The following is a 14,849-nucleotide window of genomic DNA, read 5'->3' on the forward strand; positions in this document are numbered from 1 at the left end:
ATCTTGGTATTTGGGGAGGAATTTATCTAGGTTTGTAACAAATTTTCCCTTTTTTGAAACGCAAAAAATATATATTTACTCAGCTGATTCAATAAATAAACGTTTTTTGTTGACATAAGTTGATAAAACTTATATTCTATAGGGGGGTCAAAGAAATAACTAGGGATGAATTTAGCTCGCAGTTCTCTATATACAGGACAAATAAGACACATGTGGTATTCATCCTCGACTTGCCCACAATTACATACTAAGCATTTTCTTTCAGTTCTAGGGGGTTTTACCCTTTCCCATCTACATTGTTCAATGCGCAGTACATGACTGGATAGTCTAAAGCGAGTCAGAGCACTTCTGTAAATCTTCTTCGATATTACACACAAATATTTTTCTAAACTTGGGCTAGATTTAAAACAACGATATGTATTTAGCTTCCTAACAGATTGTAAGTCGGACATGATATTCTGCATCTGTACATCTTGACAGCGCTCTTTAAATATTTGTAAAAAAACGTTCTCATTTGAAACACCTTGTAGCAACCACACTTCTGCAAAGCCCAGGTTACATAACATATGCTTAACTTGCAGTGCCCAACAATGAATATTCTTTTCTGCCCTTTCATATTGTAGTTTGTAGCAAACTGTCAAAATACTGCCTGTTTTACTTTGCAACAATTTCAGCCAGTATTTCAGTATTTTAAGTTGACGAAAAACAGTAAGACCATGTCGGCCAGTTTCAGCTTTTACGGCGCTATTTGGGGTACTACGTTTTAAACATAAAATATGGCGCAAAAAGTCATTTTCGACACGCTCAACATCTGCAGCATTATAAAATCCCCATATTTCAGCAGCATAATTTAAAATCGGCAATATTTTACAATCGTATATTTTAAGTGCATATTCAAGGGATATATCTCCTATATTTGAAAGCTGGCGTTTCAATGCAAACACAGCTTTACTCGCTTGGTTAGCCAGTGTTTTCTGTGCAAGATACCATTCACCACTGCTTGACAAAATTAAACCAAGGTATTTGTAGAAGGGCACAATTTCAATTTTGTGTCCATCAAGATACCACTTAAATGATTTTTTAAGTGTCCCCCCACGCCTAAAAACAACAATTTTGGATTTACTATGATTTACTTTCAATTGCCATTTTTTACAGTAATCAGATAACTTATTTAACAATCTCTGTAAACCTATCATTGTACAGCTCATCAAAACAAGATCATCAGCAAAAAGGAGTAAAATTAAATTTATCCCCGAGATATAAACACCGGATGAATACTCCGTTTTTAACTCAGTTTCCATGTCATTTACAAAGAAACAGAACAAAGAGGCGAAATTACGGAACCTTGTTGTAGACCACACTTACAATGGAAAAAATCAGTTACACCGTGTGGCGAACGGACACATGCTTGAACGTTTGTATACATTGACTTCAAACAACGAAAAAAATTTCCTTTCATGCCAACTTTCATTAGTTTATAAAATAACAAATAATGCTGGATTCTATCAAATGCCTTTTCAAAATCTATGAAGGCACAAAACACTTTGCCTTTTGGTTGTGATAAATAATAGTTTACAATGGTGTTTAAAATAAAGATATTGTCAATAGTACTTCTGTTTTTAAGGCTGATTGAATATCTGAAATTTCACAGTAATGTTGAAACCAATTGTCAAGTCTGCTACACAAAATTGAACAATAAATCTTACCTATAACGGGGAGAAGATTTATACCTCTATAGTTTCCAGGATTATCACGCTCCCCCTTTTTATATATTGGTGAAATCATACCTTTGATCCACTCCGTTGGAAATAAACCAGAGGAGAGGAGTAAATTAAAGAGTTTACACAACATATTTGGTAAGACTGGGGGTGCATTTTTATATATTTCTCCCACAATGCCATCAAACCCTGGTGACTTATTATTTTTAAGTTTGTTTATACTAGAAACTACTTCATCAATTGTAATAGGTTTATCTAGTAAACTACAATCAATGTTTTGATCAACTTCACCGTCTAATTCTAAATTGTCAACAAAAGATTTTGCCATTGCATGAAATTCGTCAAAACCTCTATCAGATATAATAGCTGGATTAAAAAGTCCAGAAAAGTATTCAAACCATGAAGTAATATCGATATTTTTTGACGGACCAGGTGAGAAATCTTTGAACCTCATCCAAAAGTTACGGGAGTTTTTATTTAATGCATCCGCCAAGAAAGCGTCCATTTTACTTTGCTTATATTCTTTCTTTTTATAATCAATTAATTTCTTATATGATTTCTTGGTTTCGTGATAGATCTCAAGATTTTCGTCGTTGCGGTATCTACGAAAATTGTTTAGGGCATTTTGGACATTACGTTTTGCTTGTTTACAATCATAATCAAACCAAGTCTTGCCCGTTTTAATATTCTTTCCACGGGTACAAGTATTTTTACGAAGTTCAAATGAAACGGCAGCAAAGATGTCATTTAAACAAACAATAGCAGAATCGATATCACCGTTTGCAATGTGACGGTTTATGTTGATCACATAGTCTCGCACTAAGTTTGACTCCCAAAGGTTGAGATAGGGTTCTAGTTTACTGTTATCCCAGTATGTTCTGTTGATAATAACTTTTCCTAGGCTGTCAGTTCCGACTATATTTCATCGTTCTCTTCTGATTTATCTTTCTGTACACCAGGTATTGTGAAAATTAATGGCATGTGATCAGACTCTGTACGACTACCAATTTCGAAACTCGTTACACAGGAAAAGTCATTTTGGTGTACAAGAAGATAGTCTACAATGCTACAGCCATTAGGGGTAATACATGTGTAGAAATTACTTGAGTCGCCTTTTCGACCATTCACAATTCTAAATCCCGTAGAAATACAGAAACGAAGTAAAAGCCTTCCATAGGAATTTACAGTATTATCTATACTCGTGCGAACTGGCAAGTTATTATCAGTATCGTAGTCGTCACCAACCGGGATATGACAATTATCGTCATATTCAATGAAATCAAAACTGTCACTTGTGCGAGCATTTAAGTCTCCGCAAATCATAAATTTACATAACGGATACAATTTTTGATATCTAACTAGTTCATCTTCTATAATATCGAATAATAATTCATTTGAGTGTATAGATGAACCACATGGGGATTTATAAACGACAGCAATAACATAACCACTACAATGTTCGATTTGAGAAATAAGATGCACCCAAAGAATATTCTCTGAAATACTGTCGAGTCTAACCGGGTCATATAGGTCAGTTGATCTTATAAATACAGATATACCACCCGAGTTATGTCCCGGTTTACCCTGTTTTCGTCTGATTGAGTGAAAACCTTTAAACCCTTCAATTCGGACATTTGAGTCGTGGTTCAACCAAGTTTCAACAAAACATAGACAATCAAAACCATTTAAATAATTTATGAGGTTATCATCAGTCAACTTTTTGGCAAGACCCTGTATATTCCAGCATAAGAACGTTAGGGGTTGTTTAGTACACTTATGCGGTATGTCCTTTCTTTGCATCGAATGTTCTAGTTGGCAGTGGCCGTCTTGTCATTGTTGTTTCTTCTTCAGCTCGATCACCTGTTTTGTCGAGGCATCATACACAAACGTTTTTTCACCCATCTTCAGTTTATCGTAGACAATGAATGCTTCTTTGTTTTGTTTTCTTGCTTCGACCAGATGGGGTCCCAACTTTCTCCTGGCTTCTCGAACACGAGGCGTGAAATCCTCTGAAAATTTACATGGCAAGATGTCTTCTTTCAGCGCTTTAGCCCGACGAAATACCTCGTCTCTTTGTTTGTGGAAGCTAAATTTAGCCACAACCAGCTGGGGCATTTGACGTGAAGATGTCACACGGTGGACCATTTCAAAATGAATTCCACTTCCATCTAAATTTAATTTTTCTGTAATTATATTTCTCACCTTTTGCTCAGTTTCGTCCCAGGTTTCATCTCTATCCTGTTCAAGACCGCGGATTATTAAATTGTCTCGTAGCAAGTGCGACTTTTGAAATTCTTGTTCTCTTTCCAATTTATGCAGTTGGTCTTTCAAGTATTTATTTTCTGATACCAATTCTGTTAGTTTCTCGCTCTCTGCATCAAGTTTTTCTTTCATAAGGGTTGAATCGCGTACGAGTTCCTCAATTCTAGCATTCACATTGTCCACGGATTCTTGAATCTGCTTGGAAAGTTCTACTTTCACATTTCGTAATTCGGCCATGACATCTGCCAAGTTATAGTCTCTCTCGGGATCAAGAATTTCGTGTGTAACCTCTGTTGGTGGCTTTGATGACTGTGTGGAATCTTTTTGGAAAGTTTTCTCGGTAATTTTAGACTGGCGAGTATGTGGGCCAGGGTTCATTTCCACGTCACCGCAGAGAAGAAGTAGCGAAATTGTCGTTGTTTTAACCACTACGGCATTGCGTATGGGTTCCGTCACTGCGCGTAGATTTACTCCAATGAACTCATTTGATTGGAAACAGTAACTTACTCCTTCAGAGGTAGAAACAGACACGAAATTTTCTAGTTCAACGTTTGCTAGCCAGAAGCCAAGGAGGAAAGTTATTCCAATGACAAGTATTGTTGCTGTTATTCTATAGAGCAGTTCTACAGCAGGTGGCCACTTACGTGTAGCGTGTTCACTTCTCGCATACCTGTAGAGCTCAACACATCTCCAAGGAAATGGTTGGCAAAAACTGCCAATACGACAACGCCACAACTGCAGTCCAATCCCCATTTCTTCTTTAAAGGTAGTACCTCACGTTTTGTAGTAAACCTGTATCTTCAGCTGTTTTTCCTTTCCAAAATAGCTCAAAATTTGCGGAGCTCAGACAACAGCCTGTTGTTCGGTTGAAACCAAGATGGCGGGCCACAATTTATGTATGTATGTATGTATGTATGTATGTATTGTGTATGCATGCATGTAACTATCTACCTGTACTGTATGTAAAGTTGTACAGTTTGTTGGTCGTTGGTATCATGTGGTATATGGGCGGCATTAACTATAGCAACAATTTTGAATATGAGTTTTAAATTTTCCATACAAAAGTGGCACATTGTTAATTATATCAGTCTTTAAGCGGAATTTCAAGTGTTACAATATGATGCCGTAAAAACGGTGTTGTTAATCCTTGTTTCACGGCTATCTTCAATTTCATTCTGTCGAAGAAGGCAAATAAATTGGAGTCTTATCGTGCATCATGACGTAGGCTTGCATGAATCTATCCGTGATTACTGTGCTAAAACGGTGACGGAACTTGCTTTTCATGTGATAGTTTGATATGCGCCGGAAAGGTGGCTGCACTTGGATTGATAATCTTCAAGTTTTTGGAGAAGTAATATTATAGCTCCTCAGATGAAAACAACTGTCACAGCGCTGGCCATGCTCCGTGTTCAGTATCTGATCTAGCAACAAAAAGGTTACCCTATTTGATTTGGATTCCTTGAGCTCTTGCAAAAGTTCCCGCACAATCCCTTCTCACGGTTGCTATCCTTTAGAGGCATATTTGGTAGATAACACTGCTATTACGATGTGTGGGCGGTGACGCCGCGTTTGGGCAAGGGGAAGATGTCGCTCTCCGTAGCCTTTGAGCTGCCGGTCGGTATGTCTTTTAATCGACACCACACTGCAGAAGCTGTGGAGGTGCTGTTTATTGCATTGCTGAGTGAGATAAACTGAGCAACATTGGGGAGTTCAGAACCAATCTCGCAGAGAGGGGACCTTGGGCGGATTAAATGTTTTCTCCATTTGTGTTACTTAAGCAAAATGGTGGCCCTCGAGGTTTGCAGAGCCAGCGTGTGTGGAAGACAGAGGTAAAGCTTACGATAAGGCTCTCTTTTGAAGCCCGGAGGGTGGCGTTTAGTGGAAACAGTCGGCATCTTTCACAAAGCAATCGCAAGGGTGAACGCATTCATGACTCAGGAAAGATGTAGTACGTACGTAACTTGCAACGGCAGCAACGCGTGGCACAATTACTTTAATAGATATCTGCCAGTTGCAACCTCGGTTGACAGAACACAAACATGCTTGGATAGCGTTCAAATATTAGTAATTCAACCATAATATCATACGGCGGTTTACACACCGAATAGACGGCCCTTCCTCTCGTAGTCCAATACGTAGGTGTGCCGGTTTTACGGTGACTGGCGGCAGTTTCTCTGCGAAACGGTCTGAGACAGCCGTGTCTCAACCAACTGCACTTTCAAAACGCATAAACAATTCACGGGTCGAGTTTTTAATATAAAATGAAAGATAGCAGCCCCCGCAATCAATCTTCGAAAGATCATTCTCGTCACAATGCCATGGCCGTGGGGGGTTACATTTGCATGTATCATAACGTCACACAAACTATTGACTGTAATATTGGAGGCCCTCTGTGATCTTCTATTGTGAACAGGGGTTAAATGATCATTGCAACCCCAAAATATGAGAGATGTCAAAGTCTGCCATCGTCAGGCACATTTATCATGTTGTGTAGAAAACGAAAGCTAATGTCAAAAGTTAAACCGCTTTGGAGAGCATCGATTGAATCTTGGGATGTCGGTGATAATTACGGCGATCCGCGACTTTCTCGGCGCAGCACTTTAGGTTTGACATGGTTCAAGAGGTTTAAAATAGGCCGTGTCGTATCTGCACGTTTTACAACTCTCTGAGAAAAGTGGCATCGGTCTCAAACACAAAGTACGAGGCAGGGAAGATTTCTAATACATTGATGTGAGAATTGTAATGGTTGTATCAGTATTCGGCAGGCTGGAAGACTGTTTTCAAGCCTTGAATATGTTAACAAGTTAATACGACCAACGTCAGCCGAGCATAGTTTTGTAAGCCCTTTACCGTCGTCCCTCCGTATCCTCAAAAATTGCACCGTGATTCACCTATGAAAATAATGGAACACTCGAAGACACGTACAGCTGTCGTCTTTCTCTGATCGCTGCACCGGGGACTGGAAACAGCGGCGGCTCTGTGGAGGACTGCACCGTGCCAAGTCTACATGACTGCTCGATGGCCCAGAGTTAAACCGAACCACAGAAGAGGACAGGTAAAAGAGGCTTGACGGAGTGATATATAACCCTGGACATATTATCGGAGGAAAACGCAACTGAAGCCTTTCTGTGGGGTCAGTAGGAGAACAACGGGTGGGAAAAAAATCAGGAACTCGGTGAGTTAGACGTTTTGACAAGAAAGTGATATCAATATATACATGTGCAGTTGTAATTTTTAAAAATAGTATATAATGACTGAAATTTGAGATAACGAACTTAAAATTCCGGAAATTGGACAGTAAAACTGAACTTTCGGCAAACAGCAGACATAGAAAAAATGGGACCGTTTCTGTTCATAATGTGTCGACTCATGAAAAAGGAGTCTTTATCAATATGAATTATGAAAGAGGCAATAAGTGGCATGATTTCTGTGACGTAGTTGATAGACGATACGGGGATGATGGAGATCCGATACAATGATAATCGGTCGGTACGGTGTTGTAACAATTTTTCCCTCCGTATTTATAGTCTACATTGCACGCCGCAGAGGTACACTTCATATTTCAATCGCTGTTTTCGACCTAAACTTGAGGAGAGCTAAGATTTACGTGCGCGACGAATGCGCCGTGTCGTGGCTTGTAATTAGGTATCCCATTTATATAGGATTGACGATTTACACACCGAAATGCACTAATGGACACGGCTCCTTCAGCGGCGCTGATGATGAACATCGATTTTGCGGAATGCGTCATATTCGTTATGAAAGTATGCGTTCGACAGCACCTTGCTTCTTCTGAGTTGATCTGCGCCAAGCCAGTATATGAAGTGCTACGCAGCAGGAGAACTTGGTCGATAAATCATCACTCCTAAGACTCTAAAATAGACCGAAAACAAAATCAAGCGATTCTGATTTAGGAAAGGGGAAAATAACCCAGCATATTGAGCAAGGTACAAGGATAGTACAGATTTATATCATTGTTAGTCTATTATACTGCGTTGACAAGTACACTTCATGCCACGCGATTTTCGAATCAGCCATCTAAAAAAGAGCGATACCACGTGAAAGACACGTCGTTTCCATTCAACTCCGTCGGATAGCCCGCACGCATGGAAAATTCCTTACCAACACTTAATTTAGCACACATCTGCTCCGAATTAATCTCACGTGTAAAGGTTTTCTCAGTGAAGAGTACCCTGTATCGTTTTCTTTCTGAATTTGTAACCTCAGAATGAGAGGACAGAAGAACGTGAAATTGCCGCTTTATCAGACTAATGCGCACACGAGTTTACATTGTTGGCGGGTTACGCACCGTCTCCCCTTTCCATTCCAGGGACATTGGAGAAATTGAGATATATCTTATCTATTTGCGTGTCTAATGTACGTAGATATCGCTAACATCATTGTGTGTGATGATCGATGGCGATTAATAGAGAGATTGACTCTCCAATCACACAACTAGCGTGCCACACACACACAAAATGGCTTTTTCACATTCACGTCTACATGCCGACTCGGATTCTCAGTCATCAGATCAGTTAAGCTTATTGACTGTGCATGAAAGAGCAAGATCGTTATAAGCTTCACACACTGGGACGTCGATTGAAATCTTTTACAAATAATTATGTCCTAATGTGAGTCTGCTGAAACGAGGGAAGTCGAAAGTGAACGAGAGATAGAAAACCACGTACAGGCTGATTGACAGACAGACAGACAGACAGACAGACGGACTTCTGGACAAAACTTCTGTTCTGACGCAGAGACAAGCGGAGAGATGTAAGGCAGACAGACAGCCAAAAGGAGTGTTCTACTGTGTGTTAACAGAGGATACGTTGAAACGTTTCTGAAACGTCTCAGGTCAAATACCGGTATTAAAAAAACTACGTGTGGACGGTCCTTTGTGGTACGTTACTGATCTGAGACTATAGTGTCAGCCAGACATAAGTCGGTGTACGGTATAGTGATGTCAGTTTGCTTCGGCGAAAGCAGCTAATGAATGATGAACCAAACATGCAGGGAGAGGCGTATTCATAAAAAATTGTGGAATTAAAACTATGCGAAAGGGGCTCTATTGGACAGCAGAGCAGTGCCACGGGAATATCAAGTCGCTGAAACTCAGATACAAGAAAGTTTTAGATAGCAACAGTGGTTTAAGGAGAATCCCAATGCCTTTCTTCGATGACCCGTCTCAAAAGCAAAGACAAGCCATGACGATATCGTTCATCTTGCAATGCTTATGCTTTGCCATATAAATATAGAAATATAAGGACAGAATGACTAACGGAAGGGCAAGCAGGCAAGCAAAAATACTTGGTCAGATAGAATCGGGGAAAGATACGAAAGAGAATGAGGTAGCATTACTCTATGTTTCATCTTTCCGAGATGGTCTTGACGTGAGAATTTCGTGACGCTCTGAAGATAGATTAAAATAGCACAAGTTTCACGAATTTCCCAACTGTACGATTTTCAAGATTGTATGATTTCAAGTACACTTCCAGACCATGTATAATGTAGGAAACAACTCTACTACGCATGCTCTTAACAAGTTTTGTCATCATCATAGTCTACTTGACGTCTCCATGTGTTGCGCAGAGGACGAAATTGTGTAGTTTAATGAACGAGAGTACTCGCCGCACTGCTCTAAGGCGTTGCAATGACGTCATGTTTTCGTTTCTGTGGAAAGCAGTTACTTCTTTTCACGGGCAGAATTGTGTCTTGCTTGACGATTGATCTGAACACAGCATAATTCGAATGGGAATTTTTTGGCCGATATTTTTAATTCAACAAAAATGAAACAAAATATTGTAATCAAGATTCAAACACCGTTTGAACACGCTTTTCTTGAGTACCCTTGAAGAAGTGGATGAACGCTATCCGACTGACCTCCATTATAGAAACAATCGAGGTATCGTAGGAGGTACTTCCATACCCTTGCCAAGCAGCTGGACCCCCTAGGAGTATGTTTATCTGCAAAACTTCTCAGTGTGAGACTAACATTCTTCATTATTTCGAAGGTTTATCAAGGAACACCGAATATTAAACAAAATGCTTGTCACCCGCATATATGGAGCCTCCATCTTTTCAAAAGGACGAGTGTAATTGGTATCAACGTCGTCAGTGGGAACCTTGTTGATGCCTTACACAAAGGCAGTTATCATAAGATTGAATAAAAGCATGGGTTTAGACCATTACACATATCAACAGGTGGCAAATTTTCCCTTTCGATTAATGCCTATGATTTTCCAATAGTATATATGGTATGAGTGAAGTTTAGCGGACGCAGACATTTAGACATTTAGATAATTAAAATGGTGTTCGTGGAGCATCTGGCTGCATACAGTACTCTATCCCGAACCACGACGCTAACAACTCTCTCGATATAATGTCAGCAACTTCTGTATCCGGTCATCGTCTTTCGATGCTGATTAAGTAAGTACGCGCTTTGAATTTGAAAAAAACCCCAAAACTTAGCTCAAATTGTTCGTGAAAAAAAACTTATCTTTGAATCATTTCACCACAAGAATAAAAATCAGGGGTACACCGTGCAACATTGGTACGAGGGAAATAAACAGCCCTACATTTACCGACGCTTGAAATTCAAAATGGCCACCGTCCCTGTGTTAACTCTATGAAGAAAAATTAGATGTTCGATTATCACAAGAATATCCCTGTGAAGAGGCCTGTGAAAACTTAAGTTGCCCGTCTAGCTTCAAAATGAGATCACGCAATTGTGTTGTGAAAGTTTGAGAGTCTTAATATCTGTCCTCGAGGGCGCATTTTACCTTATATCGGCAAAAGTCATTAATAATTGACATGGTTGAATTTATCAAAGCAAAGCTACCTTTTACCGTGATAAACGACTTTACCATGTTGTCGTTCTTTTCTCCTTCTCCGTACACGAAAAAATTTTTTTTTTTAGGTTGTTCTGGCGCAGCCTGATTATTGCACAGCTGTCCACGGGAATAACCATCGCCATGGAAATAATTAACTACAAATTGCCGAATCGTCTAGTGCAATCCCATCTAAAATTGGCCTTTGTTGCAAATTGTTTTGACATTTTGACCCGTCCCTTGTTGCAAACACGAATATTTGCAAAAGGTCGCCAGGGTTCGAACGTTGTCATCAATATGCAAATTTGGTGACCTCGCTTTCATACTGTAAACGGATTAACCTTCTTATCTAACACTTCAAATTTCGCGCAGACAAGATAAGAATATTGCTCCATTGTTAACAATGTCAGTCAACATCGTTGAGCTGACGACATCAACATATTACCCAAAAATAGCATTCAAATTCTGCCTGGACGATAGTTCTCTAAATTTAATTGGACTGGGTTTATTCGTTCAGGGAATATTAAACCATTACCGTGGTTAACTTGGAAATCTATCATGTATACGAGAATGTTGTGCAAATTGAATTGTAAACAAGGTCTGGCAAAGTCTCATTCCGAGGCTGACTCTGTGTAAAGGGCAGGATGCACTCACTCACTACTTTGCCATGAGATTTGCCCAATAAGAAAGTTTTATTTGTTGTGTTTGAAATATGAATATTGCACACTTACAAATTTTAAGTTTTTGCCGAGATAATTACTGTATGTTGTTTCGACATTATGAAAGTGTTTAACATGTAAATTAACTTATCCAAAGGAATTCAGTCGCCTGTATTTGCAATACATCTGATGCTAAATGTTGGTTACGTTTTCTGATTTAACAAATGTTTAGATTTAAAATTACAGATAATTGTGTGAGAAACACTTGCTGGTCACGTGAATCTCGTTAGTTACTGTCATTACACTTTCAAATTGCGAGAGGGCGCTATGTACAGAACGGTTTGCACCCGCATATGATCGTTGTTTGTCTTTTATTGTGTAACAGTACTATTTCAGATAGATCACTTTCAAGTCGATCGATGCTAAGCCTACTTCTTTATATTAAAATAAATCATCTGAAAACCTGTGTGATGGTAAACGACAGTTATGATCTAACTCGCAAAATTACCAATTTTTTAGTGTACCAGCAATATAAACCTTCAAGTGCAATGCGGACGCCGCGGGAAATATCTGCTTTAGGAATGAAATAGTACGTCCATATCGAATATGATCTACAATTAATATATTATATGATCAAACACCAAATAGATAGATGGCATCAGATTATCGTGAACGATAAAGCGAAGAAGAACGGTCCTATTTGCAGATAACGCATGAAACAGTAATGCACCAAAAAATAGAATATTCCATTATTGGGGATGATCATTATCACCATCCGTAGCAGACAACCTTCTTGGTGACTGACTTTGTTTTTTTCTAAGCTGCGTAAGTCACACAAAAATATCCAAATAAGACCATGATTATATTCATGATGGCAAGAAGTATAAAAGCTCCCTGCTTGGGGATCTTGAAGAACGTAATCATCCGGGTTTTAGTCTGCTTGTCACGACTGGCGATAAATTAAATGTGTTCGTTCTTCGTGAAATCAATGCGACTTTAGAAAGTGGTTCACTTGTAATTTTCGGTGAATAGTTTCATTCAATGGTGTGCAGAGGCAACAAATGTCACTAGACTTGCCTTGGGTAAAAGGTACCCAAGGTGTCGTGAAATATTGTCCAGAACTCTCTTGCACTGTTATCTTGTGTGGGCGAATGAATCGAGGTAGATTATTTAACTCAACACCATTTTTGCTAATTCAAGACGCAGTTTTAATGTGGCCAACTCTAACGTTAACTGTCATAACGAAGATCAACTTCGGTAAGTTATCGAATGTCGAATCCACTTGGCAAAAATAGAAACCCCGGTCGAGAAAAGGAATCCTCTCCAACATTAACATTTCACTCTGTCTGCCTGCCTGACTGACTGTCCCTGTCTGTCTCTGTCTATCTCTCTGGCTCTGGCTCTGTCTGCCTGCCTGCCTGTCTGTCTGTCTGTCTGTCTGTCTGTCCCCCTCCCCCTCCCTCTCTCTCTCTCTCTCTCTCTCTCTCTGTCTCTCTCTCTCTCTCTCTCTCTCTCTCTCTCTCTCTCTCTCTCTCTCTCTCTCTCTCTCTCTCTCTCTCTCTCTGAGTGAGAGAGGATACGCTAAATCGAATGGCTGATTGAAACGACCACTGCCACTCCCTAATTCTGTCCACTTTGTAGACGCGGTCCGCGTTTCAACGCCTCGACTAAATTGCGGCATTTCTATTGGCCGCGGGGTATCTTGACGAAGGTTGTGAAGACCGTTCTTCTCGAAAGGTGGAAAAGTCGTGGATGTGAAAATAGGATGATAGCGACGTTGATGATGATCAAAATGATATTTGTAATTATGATGATGTTCAACATTATGATCACCATGGCAGTAACGGTTAGTGATGAGATGTCACCGGTAACTTTGACGGTGAATTTCCTCACGAGAAGATGTTTTTTTCCAAGGGTATCACAGTAGTCAAATTAAGCGCATATGTTGGATAAATAACATTAAGAGATATGGCATTGCTTTTACAACAACGAAGAGTATAGTCGATTCTCACCATGTTTGACGCAAGGGTGATTAGCAAGTAAAGAAAACCGGTCATTTTATTCAAGAATATACATGACGTGACGGCTAATGGAGTTGTCTTGTGCGGGGGCGTCACGTGATGTGAAATACTGCCAATAGGGTACATCGCCATCAACTTAGTACCGTACGCTCGAATCGCCTTGAAACAGGAATGGGATTCACATGTGTCATTTTTATAAGAAACACGTTTGGCGTATTGGATATTATTACCTTTACCGTAGACTGTAAGACAATTTTGCAGACAGAAGTCAAACAATTTGCGATCAGACGCCAACCGGACGATTTACCTTTATACGAGTGTGTCTCTTTTGTGTTGCGAGTGAAAAATCCTCAGACTGTCTGAGTGCCGAGAATAATATCTCTCGATGAGTTTCACGTTCTGACAAAAGAACTCGCGCGACTGTCTGGGCACATTAGGATGCTACGCAATCATAATCACTGGCATGTTAGAAACGATTTGAACTTAGCTCCTGGAGTTTGAGCGATGCCGATCGAAAGACAAATGCGATATACTTTGACAAACCCCGTCTTGTGTGATCTCCTTCCTACGGCAATCAGAGGATAAACAAAATTACAGACGAAAATGCGGCAACGAGTCACGATAAATCATCACTGAAAACAAAGCAATATATGATTGTCACCAACAATTACTTGTCATCGAGAAAATCAAAGGGGTCACAGTGGCAGCGAAATGAAATAATCAAATAGTGGACATCGATGCGTCATTAAAAAAAATTGTAATGACGCAGCTTACGGCACCAATGTCTATTTTATCACTTGAAGCACTCATTACGTAAAAAGCTCGACTGCGACCAATTCTAATTCGGTAAACAGTTAGCAGCTGCGTTAGTCGATTTTAATTCACTTGTCCGTGTCTTTAATGACACCGTGTTAAGTCAGGTAATGATGTGTTGAAGAAAGTCAATATTCCGAATCAATAAACAAAAGGATAAAACATACAGCAAGAAATAAAAACATTCATGATCTCACAAGCCGTGAACAGTTGTCCGGCTTTGATGTGCAACTTTCACACGTAAAGACTGGGGAGCAAGAGCGCCAATTAATTTTAGAAAGAGGCATCACAGAAGATTTTCATGACGAGTAGAGAACGCGTCACTCCAGGAACGTTCCTTGGCAACTCAATTCATGTCAAGATATTTTCTCACTCCGAACGTCTTGCAGTAGTCACTATGATCTTATCTTGCGTTAGTTTGTGTATGAACCGTAAGGTGCAAACCGAGATGATGATGATGATGATGATGATGATGATGATGATGATGATGATGATGATGACGACGATGATGATGATGATGAAGATACTCGGTGATACTACGAATACACT

General features: G+C 39.7%; 1 protein-coding gene across 2 annotated transcripts in view; it reads left to right on the top strand.

Annotated features, from left to right (window-relative positions):
* LOC139131209 (gamma-aminobutyric acid type B receptor subunit 2-like) overlaps nt 1–14,849 on the top strand; it is a 257,786-nt gene that overhangs the window by 85,203 nt on the left and 157,734 nt on the right. Inside the window, exon 1 of one of the 2 annotated variants that reach the window (XM_070697180.1) lies at nt 6,913–7,155. The exons of the other annotated variant lie outside the window; for it this stretch is intronic. The gene's annotated coding sequence lies outside the window, so the exon portion shown is untranslated. Of the gene's footprint in view, nt 1–6,912; nt 7,156–14,849 lie in introns of those variants that run through there. 2 annotated transcript variants of the gene reach the window in all.

The sequence above is a fragment of the Ptychodera flava genome, chromosome 4, assembly GCF_041260155.1.
Source record: "Ptychodera flava strain L36383 chromosome 4, AS_Pfla_20210202, whole genome shotgun sequence".
Taxonomy (NCBI): domain Eukaryota; kingdom Metazoa; phylum Hemichordata; class Enteropneusta; family Ptychoderidae; genus Ptychodera; species Ptychodera flava.